Source organism: Crocodylus siamensis, chromosome 8 (assembly GCF_052110815.1).
Source record: "Crocodylus siamensis isolate JL-2025a chromosome 8, ASM5211081v1, whole genome shotgun sequence".
NCBI lineage: Eukaryota > Metazoa > Chordata > Crocodylia > Crocodylidae > Crocodylus > Crocodylus siamensis.
Window position 1 is genome coordinate 34,320,364 of NC_143402.1, and position 14,422 is coordinate 34,334,785.

Genomic DNA, 14,422 nt, shown 5'->3' on the forward strand with positions numbered 1-14,422 from the left:
ACTAAGCCTGCCGGGGGATGGGGGGACTACTGCCACTGCTGGCCCACTGAGTGGCCCTTGCAAAGCCAGCAGGCAAAGGCACATAAGGTATCCCACCCCATCCCCTGCCCTGGAACAAAATGTAGGCAAGGCAAGAGACCCTAAGGGGACACTTGCCATAAATACATACATAAATGCCAGGGGCCTGGGGAATAAATGGGAGGAACTTGTTCTCCTTCTAAATGCAAATAACTATGATGCCATTGGGATAGCAGAGACCTGGTGGGACTCCATCCATGACTGGACCACAGGTATAGATGGCTATACCCTGTACAGGAGGAATCAAGTGGATAAAAGGGGTAGGGGTGCAGCTCTCCATGTCAAGGAAAGCTATGCATCCCTGCAAGCTGACATTGGCACCCATGGTGGATGACTCAAGACACTCTGGGTTAAAATCCATGGGGAACACAGTGCAGGGGATACCGTGGTGGGGGTCTACTACAGACCGCCTACCCAGAGTCAAGACCTGGACCAGGAGTTCACCAGGGAATTGGCTGAGGCCACACAATCCCAGTGTATGGTTGTCATGCAAGACTTTAACTACCCAGAGATCTCATGGGAGGAGCGCCCGGCCAAATCTGGGTGGTTGCAAAGCTTTCTCTCATGTGTGGATGACCTCTATCTGACGCAGGAAGTCTACAGGCCAACAAGAGGTAAAGCACTGCTCAACCTTGTACTGGCAACTGGGGAGGACCTAACTGGCAACCTAACAATCAAAGGGAAGCTGGGTGACTGTGATCATGATCTGATCACCTTAACCATCTGCCACAAAGCTGGCAAGTCAGTCAGTTGTACAGAAGTCCTCAACTTCAGGAAAGCTAAGGAGACTTGTCAGAGAGGCCCTAAAAGGCCACAACTTAATGGAGAGGGGAGTTAAGGATGTGTTGTTGCTCCTCAAGGGAGCAATCCTAGATGCGCAAGCAAAGTCCATCCTGTCTCAGAGGAAAGGCAAAAAAAGGGCATAGCAGCCCCCTTGGCTCTCCAAGGAACTGGCGGACCTCCTGCATCTTAAAAGGAAGACCTATAAAGGATGGAAGACTGGAACCGGCACCAAGGAAGAATACTCTGCTTTAGTCCAGACTTACAGAGAGAAAATCAGGAAAGCCAAGGCTGTGATGGAACTCCAGCTAGTTACAAATGTGAAGGAAAAAAAAAAGTCCTCTTTTATATATGTGGGGAGCCGGAGGAAAAGCAAGGGCAACATTGGACCCCTGCTAAATCAGATGGGGAAACTGACGACTGACACCCAGGAAAAAGCTAACTTGCTAAATGGGTAGTTTGCATCAGCTTCCCATCAGCTCCTTGGGGCAGTCCTGCCCACTATGGGTCAGGGAGGCCTGGGTGAGGGAGATTCCTTGCCCTCCATTGAAGCTGAACTCATGAAGGAACACCTTGATGGGTTACACTCAAGGGTACTCAGGGAGATGGCGAGCATCATATCTCAGCCCCTGGCATGGATCTTTGAGAGTTCTTGGCACTCTGATGAAATGCCTGATGATTGGAAGAGGGCCAATGTCATGCCTATCTTCAAGAAAGGGAGGAAAGTAGTTCTGGCAAACTACAGGCCCATCAGCCTGACCTCTATCCTGGGGAAAGTCTTGGAAAAGAATATCAAGGAGGCCATTCTTAACAGACTAGCAGAAGGCAATATCCTGAGGGATACCCAGCATGGGTTTGTTGTGGGTAGGTTTTGCTTGACCTTTTATTTCCTTTTATGACCAGGTGACTTATCACCTGGACAAAGAGGAAGAGATTGACGTTGTATACCTTAACTTTAAAAAAGCCTTCAATGTGGTATCCCACAATCACCTCTTGATTAAACTGGCTAACTGCAGCCTTGATGTCACCATGATCCTCTGGCTGGGGAACTGGCTCTGCGGTAGGACCCAGAGGGCAGTGGTCGATGGGAGCCAATCATCTTGGTGTGTTGTGACCAGTGGGGTCGGTCCCACAAGGCTCTGCCCTAGGGCCTATACTGTTTAAAATCTTCATCAATGATGTGGACATTGGTGTCAGAAGCGGACTGGCCAAGTTTGCCAATGACACCAAACTCTGGGGTAAAGCATCCACACCTGAGGGCAGGAGGGTGATCCAGACAGATCTGGACAGACTCATGAAATGGGCGGATGAGAACCTGATGGTGTTCAACACTGAAAAATGCAAGGTCCTCCACCTTGGGAGGAAAAACCTGAATCATGCTTATAGGCTTGGTAGTGCTACGCTGGTTAGCACTACAGATGAAAGGGACTTGGGGGTCATGGTTGACCACAAGATGAACATGAGCCTTCAGTGTGATGCTGCAGCTAGTAAAGTGAGCAAAATGCTGGCTTGCATACATACATGCTTCTCAAGCAGATCCCAGGACATCATTCTCCCGCTGTACTCGGCCTTGGTGAGGCTGCAGCTGGAGTACTGCATCCAGTTTTGGGCTCTGCAATTCAAAAAGTATGTGGAGAAGCTTGATAGGGTGCAGAGGAGAGCCACATGCATGATCAGAGGTTAAGAAAACAGACCTTATGATGAGAAGCTGAGAGCCACGGGGCTCTTCAGCCTGGAAAAGTGCAGGCTCAGGGATGATCTGGTGGCCACCTATAAACTTATCGGGGTGCTCATCAGGATCTGGGGAAATGACAGTTCACCAGAGCTCCCTAAGGGATGACAAGATTGAATGGTCACAAACTCTACTGTGACCAGTTCAGGCTGGACATAAGAAAGAACTTCTTCACTGTCCAAGCCCACAAGGTTTGGAACAGACTGCCACCTGAGGCAGTTCAAGCACCCACTTTCAATGTCTTCAAAACACATTTGGATGCTTATCTTGCTGGGATCCTATGATCCCTGCTGAATTCCTGCCCCTGGGGTGAGGAGCTGGACTTGATGATCTTCCAGGGTCCCTTCCAGCCCAAATGTCTATGAAATCATTAGTGCCCACATGGACAACATACTCTGATGTTAACATAGAGTATAATAATAGTAAAATGTAGCCATGTTAATTTTGTTCTGTAAGCAATTTGAAAGCTTCATTTTGTATTCTTCTGCTTGACATAAATAAATGAACTCTGCATAGCCTTTATGTGTGTGTGTGTGTGAAAGGGTGAATAGTGAAAGAATGGCATAGAGACAGAAAAAAGAAGATTTAACTGTTTATGTAAGCAATGAGCTGCCCAATCTAAGTTACCAGTCAGTAAACTAATTAGTGGATGGCTGAAGAACCCCCTTGAGGCCTAGGGCACAAAGATGATAACAAGAAGGAGGGAGGCAGAGATTCTGCCAGTTGGGCAGCAAGGACACTCCAAGGCTGAGATACCAACTTTTATAACCAAACTGACCTTGAGCTGAGATAAGCTAAAGATAAATGAAGAACAACTGCAATGACAGAAGCTGGGTATGGAAAAACCCCAAACTACTTAAACAAAGGATGCCAATTCCTATTAAAAATTGTTTTGAAAATGCCAAGTTAGGCAAGTCTCTCTCTCAACTGCTGCTTTTTCAGAGCACAGATGCATGTTTCACCCCTCTCCAAGATGTTATCTTCAGGATCTCTCTCATAATAACCTCCTTTCTGGCTATGTGCATCTTCTCTCAATCAATAAAGCCTGGGCTGGACACCCAGTGCTATTATTGAACAACTGTTGCTAGTAACTATACTGTCTGAATGAAATTGTTGTTTTGTGTTTGTGTGTGCCTGTGGGCATTACTGTGCATAATGATTTGGGTATGATGTATATGAGTGGTGCCATTTAAAACAATATGCCTTCTATTATCATATTATTATTACACTCATGGTGCAAGTGCCCCCAGGCATGGCACTGGAAGCACCACAGATCCCCCCTGTGTATAGAACATCCTCACCAGGGCCCTCTGATGAGGAATTGCCAAGCAGCCCTCAGCCTCCAGCCATGCTACCACCACCAGATGGATCAAAACGTGCTGATGGAAAGAGTGCATGTGGCCGAGGCTGGGGTCTTAGCACTCCAAGAGATGGTCACCACCAGGGAGATAACTCTCACCAGGGTTTGGAGCTGGGGGACCACGGCCCAACTGGGGATATAGGGAGGGATGGAGCTGAGGACCACCCTGGTCCCCAGCTTTTCTAGAGACTTGAGGGGGATGTTGTCTCCCTCCACCATGAACCCCCTCTCCACCAGCATTTGTGTGGTGACCTCTGAGACATGGAAAAAGACCCCCTTCTCATGAAAGTGGGAGGCCACTGTAATCTTAGGAGCCTCCACTACCTGAGCCAGGGTTTGAACCCAGGTCTTAAAGTGTAGGTTCTCCCACTGGACCAGTTGGTACTTCATGCTGTGCCTGTGAGTGAGTTTCAGAAAGGGGGTCTAGTTGCTGAAGCCAGAAGGGCTGGTCGTGACCAGGCCCCATGGCTTCAGGTCACCCTGCAGCTGCCTGTGCACAGCTGTGGTTCCCTTCCCCAGGAAGACCACATTGGTGGGGCCAGGGCTAGGGAAAGGGACAGGCTGAGTGGGTGTGCTGGCTGGTGTAGTGAAGCTATTCCCCTCTGGTGCTGGTGGTCTAGGCTTAAGGACAGGGCCCTTGCCCTTCCCACCCCCAGCTGTTGAGGAGGTTGAAGAGAAGCCCTTCCCACTGCCCTTGCCCTTGGTCCCCAATGACAGGAAAGGGGGCTTGGGAACCTCTCTGCAGAGGAGGGGGCTGGCCAGGGGAGACCTCCTGGCCCTGTTGGCTCCCTACCAGAGTCCCACCTGCCACTGAAGCACAGGTTGCAGGCTTCTCCACCCCTGGAGGAGGTGCATTGGACTCTGGCTCCGGGGTGGAGGCTGCAGGAACATGCATCCCCTTGGGGGCTTGGCTGGGATCTGTGCCCATAGTGGGGGCTGCAGGAAACTCTGTGGGGGCATCTACCTCCCAGAAGGTTCCTGCCTTGCCATTGTTTCACATGAAACATTTTAGCATGGCTCAGACCTACAAGGCAGACAATAAAACATTCACTTAACATCCAGATCCTCATATCTAAGTGTCTGTATGTAAAAATAGGAAGGAAATGCAAATATGCCTTGAGAATACCCAATGAAAGAAACCATGTATTGGGACGTCATTAGAAGATCCTCCCCTCAATATTATGATACATATTTAAAAACCTGAGTTTTCCCACAACAAATTTTGTTTACAAAACAAAAAATGTAAGGAATGAAAACTTAAATAAAAACCTAGACAACAGCCACAAAAACCTCCCCCTGCAACCACAAGCTTGGCTGTTTAGCAAAACCTCCTAATAATCACAACCTGCATTTATAAAGATACCTACTTCAGTAAGCTCTGAGAGTAACCATGTTTGAACCCATATCTATTTCCAACACTGCCAAAACATCTTTCCATAAGAGCGGGTGCATCTACATGTGCATATTCAGGCAAAACAATAAACTGGGGTGCATATCACACTGGAGTTTATTGCTCCCAGGCATTGCATTTGCATGTGTGCCTGGGACCACAGCCTGTTGAACCAGATCTGAGAAGCCCCAACTGGGAAGATCGTGGGGGGTCAGCCTGCCTGCCTGGGGCTGCTCTGACCTAGCTCAATGTGTTGCAGAGAGTTTGGCTGGGGCAGGAGGGTGCTTCATCTGGGGCTAGCTGGCAGGCAGCACTAATGTGCCCTTGGGCCCAATCAGCCACATCAGCATCTACATGTCCTGTGCTCTGATGTAAAAAAAATCTGCAGCAGGATAGTACCTGTATTTACAAAAAAGAACTAACCTGCTTCAGAGTTTATTATTCCCCTACATGAAGATGCTTACTGAAGAACCAATTAAGCAACTGCAGAGTAAATGGCTCATGTAGATGTGCCCAGGAGATAATTAAAAGGGTTTAGCTTCTCCCAGCCTCTAGTGTCCTATCTACTGTTTAAGATGACGGTTCATTATTAAAAACCTGCAGTGCACTCTGTTTTAGAGTCTTTCTTTTCTTGTTTAGAGATGATGGATGGTAAAATGTCCACATCTACTGAGTCAAAAATTGAAACCCTATTATTAAAATAAATAAATAGATATATAGATATATGAACAAACAAATGAAAGCCCTGAAAATTTTAAATGAGTTTCCCCTCTCATTTAAGCTATAGGATAAGAGAATCATTGATAAAACAGTTTTTTCTTTTAAGAAAAGGAAGGTGAATAATGTATTTTGAAAAAGGAAAAAAAAGCTAAGAATTATTAATAATAAACAATTTTTTCCTGAATGAGGAGCTTTTTTTTTAATGACTGTATTACAGTCTTGGGTTTTGTTTGTTTGTTTGGTTGGTTTTGGTTTTGGTTTTTGGGGGTTTTGTTTCTTTTTTTAGGTAAAGGTTTATTTTAAAGGAAGTCCTATTTTGTTCAGTGTGAACAAAACTCTTATGGTAACAGGTTGTCTTTCACAGTTAATTGCTGCTTGTCTCCTTAGATATCATAATTTGCATAATTGTGATTCTTTTCAATAAAAAGGGATTATATAATCTTGGAGAAGCAAACATCATAAAATTTAAATTTATATGAAAATTAAAGGAATAAGCATGCCATGGTAACAGTACTATTAACTTCCACCAAAATTATAGAGTCTTTTAATATTATAGTACTTGTATTTATAGAAAACCTCCTTAGTCTACACTACTCCTGAAATGTCATGCACAATTAAAACATCAGACCCCACTTCAAAGCTACTGTATTGAAATCAATATCAGTGCCAGCCATAATGCTCTCTGGAGGTTGGTTATATACTTTTATATGAGACAAAACTGCCATCCTATAAAAAGAAAATTTCCATTTGGACACACAAGACCTATTTTGTTAACAAGTTCTCACATACCATAATAAATTATATGCCTTCTAGAGCACACTATTTTTGGTTCTGCAAGTAAACAGGCACCTCTATATGTGAATAAAATGTTTCAATAAATAAAAATTAAATCACAAAGTGATATGAAGTTGTTTGGACATACCCTTAAACTTCCTCATTAAAAGTATGATGGCTTTAATTCAATTGACTGTATTGATCATTACTGTGTTGAGAGAGATTAAAATAGTGGAAGGCCATCTCAGTTGCCAGAAAATTTACTTAGAAAGCCAAAGAACAGAAGTAAATTAGTTCATGGGCCTGATGTGGCATAGCTTCTCATTCTCAGGTTCTACCTTTAAACATCCCTAGATTTAAAAGTCCTCCTAAAGACACAAACAGCTATTCCCAGTTCTCCTGCTATGCAGTGGGGTAGGATGCCTTGCACTCTAAGAACTTCAAATCAAGATAGGTCTTCAAGACTTTGACACTTAAACTTCCCTCTACATCCTAATACATACACATGTACTCCCTTCCCAACTCCTCTGCTATGACATTAACCAACCATGCACCACATGGCTTACAAAGTGCTTTATACTAACAGAATTCTGGACAGATTTTTTGTCTATCCTATGGAGGAAAGAAGGAAAGACATAAAACATTAAGAGAATGAAAAGGATAGACTACATAAAATGGTTCAATTGAGGGTAGTTTTAAAAAAAAAAGAAGATTCACTTGTGAAAAATAAAGTTTATTATTTGAAAAGAATAAATAAATAAAATGCACCAGCCAGTAATTCTACAAACATCACATCATTAGTTACATGTGTGATCTGAACCAGTGACAAGCAATAGAAATTGTGACACCAACTGCTATTTATTAAGAAAAGAAGAAGGACATACCAACTATTTGAACTGTAAATTTTCATATCCTAATCTTATAAGAAAAATACAGTCAAGCTTTGTATTCTTGGGAGAAGGGCTTCTACGGATGCCAAATTAAACCAACATGGATAAACCTTATTTAGTATTTTGAATTGGACCTTCAAATTGCTACCCCAATTGTATTTATTAGGCTATAATATATGATATAGTGGAAGTGCTTTATAGAAAATAACTGTTACAAATATATGCTCTGTGATTATAAAAAATGTTTAGAAAATTAACAATGGAGAAAATTCTAAATGCAATGTAGATTATACTTTTTCAGTATATGTCATATGTAACTTCATAAATCACTCAGTAGGTTCAATCTTAACTTACTGATGTTACAAATACTGGACTAAGTAGACTAGTGTGAAAAGGTGAGTGCTCATACTAATCAATACAATCTCTAGATTGTTTATTTTGTGTAATCTATACTCTCAAAATTCTCCTTTATATGAGTATACCATAGCAATACTTAAAAAAAAACCTTTTTAATGAATTTTTAAAAATTAAAAGTTAACTCTTGAAACTGTGTGGAAGAATTATAGTAGCCATTTAAAAAAATAATAATGTTCTGTGCTGTGCACAAAGAAAAATGGGGAAAAGGGAGGTAGGATAGTTTTTCTGGCGTTAATAACACCAAATCCCATTTTTACTAATTTTCTTCCTAAAAGTTGACATAATTAATTTTTAAGCCCAGGGGGTGCAGACAGAATTGACAATTTTTGTCCCAGCTTGGCCACAGAAAGCCATCTATAGTCATGACCAACACAAGCACATGGCTGCAGACTGCTTCAAAAATGGCTGATCATGTGAAAATCTGTCACCTCATTGCATGAGGGGAGAGACAAAGAAGTTTCAAAACAGCATCTTCTGTAACTGCTGCCTGCCTGGCTCCCAGCCCGTTGCTATTATCAAAATGGGAGGGAGGAAAGGGAGCAGAAGTTCTGTCTGTGTTTTTTATCAGTCCCCTCTGGATGGTGGGACCAGCAGAGCCCCCTGAGGTGGCAGGGCTCCAACTCACCCACTCCACCCTCCAGCACTGGCTGTGGAAGCCCTAGAATTAGCTTTCTCTTCTTTTCTCCTCCCATTCTGAAATCAGCAATAGCCTGGGAAAGAGGAGGGTGGTGTTGCAGCTAGATTCCCCTCCCCCTGGAATCAACACTGAACTTCTGTTTAGTTTTGGGGATTTCTGTAACTCAGAGCACTTCTTGCAAATTGTTCTCAGTTACAGTGGGGAGCTGCACTTCTGTCTCTGCCGAGAGTGTGTTAGTGACCTGAACACTGGTCAAAAACACTTTCCTCCATTGATGTGAAGATTCCTCTCATTGGCACAAATAGTGGCAGAAGATCACATCTGAAGGAATTTAAAACAGACAAGCAGCCAGAAGGTACACAGACCAGCCACAGTCCAGCACAGAAATAGAATGAACAAAGCAAAAAAACCCAAACACACACAAAACAAACAAATGAAAAGAAACCCTGAGATAAGATAACATATGCATAGTTGCATAGACCATCTCATCTTCAGCAGCAAATATGACTTTTCCATGTAAAGACTACATGCTAAACTCAGCTCTTTGGGTTACACTTCCCCTGATTGGCCGCAGTAGTGACATAATAATAGAATAACTAAAAAAGCATTACAAGTTGGAAAAAGATTAATCAACAAAAGAAAAACGACTGGAAATGGGTTATAGAACAGTATTATAGTACCTATAATTTCTACTGTTCCATTTGAAAAGCACAATCCCATTTCTTTAAAGAAATGGAGCCTTTCAGCTTCCTTTGAACAGTCAGACTTTAGATTAGAAATGACAGTATGTCATCAGATCATTACAGAGGAAAAAAGGTCACCATGAGATGGTGTGGGGGATGGTAGAGGCTGGGGGAGGGTTGGAGAGAAAGAGAATGCACAGAGCCATTCCAAATAAAACAGCATTTATTCAATGGAAGTTCCTGTGGAACTTGGCAGTTACGTTTCATATGATTTAGCACTCCATTTTCTCAAAATGTCTATTTCTGCAGTAGAACTTGTAGAGAAAAAAAATCACATCATGAAAGCAAAAAAAGCCCTTTTTCTGGGAGAGTGTAAGGTATTTTTTACTCAAAAATTACCTCTTTTTTGTAGAGGGAAGAGAAATCATTCAGACTGTAGGAAAATTTCCATGAAAGTAAGTTCATTTTTCCATTGCATGAGACCCAGTGTGTCAGTAGGGCAGGTCCTTTGACTTCCACAAATCTTGAGTGGTTTTACATTTCTTTATCAGATCCTCCAATTCCTTAGAACAGTGGTTTCCAAACTCTGACAGATTGCATACCACCAATGAAAAAAAATACAGCCTTAAGTACCACCAGCAAATTTTTCATACACATAGGTAACAGAGTAAGTATTAAAACAACATAAAAACCTTTAATAATCATAAAACATTGTTTTATCAGTGACAGTAGATTTATTGTTTTACAATAAAACAATTGTAAATTGGAAAAAAGATAGTGTAAACTTACCTGTCCAGAGATACTTTTGGGGATGTCTTAAGTGACAGGAGTGAGCTTGCTTGACAGAGCACAGTATTTGGATGTCTGGCGGGGGGTGGGTTATGGGGGTGTGTGGGGTTTGGAGCTGAGAGGTGGGGAGGTCCCCAAACACCCTGGCAAGATGCAGGGTACTGTGGGTCAGGATTGAAGGGCAGCAGCAGGACGGGGGGGGGGTGGGCTGTGGCTTGGGAATGACAGACAGACACAGAGACAGACATACAGATAAAGAAACTGACAGACAGGCACGCGCGCGCGCGCACACACACACACACACACACACACACACACAGAGTGCCCAGCAGGTAAATCTGTGGAGGGGGAGGGGCAGATCAAGGCTCCCATGGTGAGGGAGGGAGTAGAGCAGGGGCAGGGGCAGGGCTGGGGTGAATGGGAGCTAGAGTCGGGGTGGGTTCTGGGATGGAGCCACAGGAGGCTCATCCAGGGCACTGAGGGGGCATGGCTCCCTGCCATTGCATGCACCCTAGGGGAGGCATGGGGGGCACATGTACCCCCTAGATTTGTACATGGGATGGAGGTGGGCTGCCGGTTGCATACTGGGCTCTGTGTCCCACTGCTGTTGCCTCCAGACCTGTGTGTGACACCATGTGCCTTCTGCATGCTGACTGCACTATGTCCTCTGCCCACCCAATGGTGGAAGGCACATGGTGTCACGTGTGACTCTGGAGGCAGCAGCAGCAGGGTGGAGAGGCCATTGGGCAGCCTGCCACTTCCCCATGTGCAAATCTGGGAGGGCATGTGCTCCACATGCCTTCTCTGGGGTGTGCACAGCAGTGGGAGCACCCCAGTGCCCCTGGAAAGGCAGGGAACACGGTACAGTCAGCACATGAAAAGCATGTGGTATCGCATGCAGGTCCAGGGGCAGCAAGAGTGGGCACAGAGCCCAGTACACAGCGGGCAGCCTGCCTCCACACCACACACAAATCTGACGGGGGGCACATGCCCTCTGTGTCTCCCCCAGGGTATGTGCAGTGGCAGGACCCCCTCTCCCTGAGTACCTGGATGAGCTGCCCAGGGTCTGACCATCCCACCATTTGCCCATGAGCCTCATTCACCCCAGCCCCTGCCCTGCCCTGCCCTGCCCTGCCTCTGCCCCACTCCCTCCCGCATCATGGGGGCCTTGATCTGCTTCCCCTTCCTTCCCCCCACTCCTTCCCCCCAACACACCTTCTGGGCACTTCTCCACATGCTGTGTGTATGCATGCCCTTCCCCCCAGCCTCCCTCATACCACTCACAGGTCATCTGTGTACCACTGCTGGTTCGTGTATGACAGCTTGGGAACCACTGCCTTAGAACTTCTTTAGGGCATACTTTACACAAGTTTTGTGATAACATATCAAAGGATAAGTCAAGACAGTTTTTACTTTATAATAATTTTTTAAATATCTTTTTGAATAATTTAATGGGACATAGACTCCAACTCAAACCCTAACTTCATGTCATCACCCTATTACTATACTTTTCTATATGCCCTCCAAATTAGATGGAGGGTGTGATTTACTGTGTATCATTTTAAAGCAACACCCCAACTACAAGGCAGTACCAATAATTATATGAATTTCTGTTAAAGCTAGTTGTGCAGCTGCATAAATAATGTTACAAGCCGTCTCAAGATCTAATGGACAGAATTGTGTGCTTTATCCAACACTGCCTCCCCAGATACTTTGCTTTTCTATAAAAGCTCTGTGCCATTAGAACTGAGAACAATCATTCCATAGGTTGCCTTTCAGATAGGCAAAAATATGAACTAAAAAAATCTATAAATTTGAACTTCCATAAAAGTCAATATGCCTGAGTCCTGAATCACATGCTCACACAAAGGATTCCTGTAAAGTATTAGCTGCAGACTAAACTCCACATCTAATTTTAAAACTGGATCTTAAAAAATCTATTAAGAGATAAGAATCAAATTTTCAAATATATAACTCTTTACCCCTTTATTCCATTCAGTCATCCTCAGACTATATGTTGACCACATATTTTCTAAACTTCTCACTAAAAGTTAAACGTAAGTTTTTGCTGCCACCAACAGGATTTTTTTTTTAATATATACTATCTTAATATACAAAAAGTATTGCAAAAGTTTACCTGACTTAAAAAATTTTTAAACAGCTATACTGGCATTTTTCAGTCACAAATTTAGAGGAACATTGGGGGAAGTTGTATGCCAAATAGCCATTGATCACTGAACCTCAAAAAAGAAAGCAGTTTCTTCCCTATAGATAGTAGAATGCAACAAACAGTTTAGCATTACAGCAGTTATTTTAAATGTTAAACTAACAGGTGCAGCTCTAAACTGTCCCTTTGTAACATCTTTATTATGAACAATATGACTTCCAAATTAACCAAAAAAGCTGTAATTACAATTATTTGTGATTATGGACAGTCAGAAAGAAAGAACACACAAATGGATGAAGCAATCTGATAAAAAAAAAAAAAAGGGCCAAAGACTAACTACTGGGGTATGAATCAGAACATCTATTTTTTTTTATTTTTTATATTTTTTTTTTCTGTCACAGCTCTTCAAAAGAAAAAGGAAAGCTGGTCAGGAATTTTTGAATTATTTTTTTCTTTAAATCTGAAAAATGCAGATGAGTAGAAATCAAAATTATTATTGCCTGCATTACTATGTCTCCAGCAAGATTTTGCACAGGGCACAAAATTTGCTAGTTACACCTTAGTTTTTCCTAGTTTTACTTTTCACTTTCCAAGGCAGACTTTCTACTCTATCAAAAGTGCATTAACACTAGTGCATAAGATGATTCTATTTTTTTTCTTAGCCTAAGCAAAACAGCCACAGAGAATAAAGAAATGTTGACAAGAGCACTTTGTAAAAGGACAACAAAGTTACAAGTATCACTGGCACTGTGTGAAGTGAGTATGTTTTAATTCTCATTATTCTTCCAGTGCCAATTATATTCATGTGATATTTTACAAACTTTTTATGAAGCATTTCAGTTTCCCTAGGGCAAAATTACCTTTTGTATTGGTATAACACATCTGTCTTTATGGCATCCCTACATATAAACTTATTTAAGATTTTCAGCTTCTAATGTTGTGGGGATTATTTGAAAATAAGAAGTTATTGTTTCAGCCACTTTAACCTGCAAAGAAATATATGAGTTCATAATCCCATAGGAAAGTAGGGTGGGAGGGGACCTCACAAAGTCATCTTCTTCAGCCAACTGCTCAAGGAGCAACATCCCCAACTAACCCATCCTAGCCAAGTGTCTGTCCAACCAGTTCTTGAAATTTTCCAGGCATGGAGATTCTACAGTTTTACTGGGTAGTCTGGTCCAATACTTGACCAATGTTTGACTTTCTGAGGCCACATCTACACGAGACCTTGACTGCCTGTGACTACTGTGCATTAGTGTTGCACAGCTGATGCTACTGCATAGTAGTCTCAGGCTACTGCTCAGTCAGTCACAAAAAAGCTGTTCCATGATGCTACTGCTCAGTAACTCCAGTTACTCCACAGGCCTTTAGTACTTGTTTATAGAAATACTAAATGGCTCAACACTAAAGTGTCTCATGTAGTCAGAAAATTCCTCCTAATTTCTAATCTCTCTAAACTTTCTCTGCCACAGCTTGAGGCCATTGCTTCTAGTCCTGCCCCCTACAGCCACAGAGAAAACCCATCTTCATTTCCTCTATAATTGCCTATCAGGTATTTGGAGACAATTATCAAATCCCCCAGTCTTCTCTTCTACAGACTAAATAACCCTAACTCTTTCAGCCTTTCATTAGAAGTCTTGCTTCCAAGGCCCCTAATCTTTTTTGTCATTCTCCATTGGATTCTTTCCAATATGTCCAAATTATGTTTGAAGTGTGGGATCCAAAACTGGACACAGTACTCCAGGGGAGACTCACCAATGCAGAACAGAATGGAACAATCACTTCCTTTGATTTGCAAGAGACATTGCTGTTAACACAACCCAGTGCACTATTGCCATTTTTATAACAAAAACACACTGTTGGCTCATTCAGATTATGGCACTGTAACCCTGAGATCATTATTTGCACTACTGCTGCCTAGCCAGTCACTCCCCAGTTTGTGGTTGTATGTATAATTATTCTGTCCCCAGTTTGGGACTTTGGACTTGTTGAATCTTGTCTAATA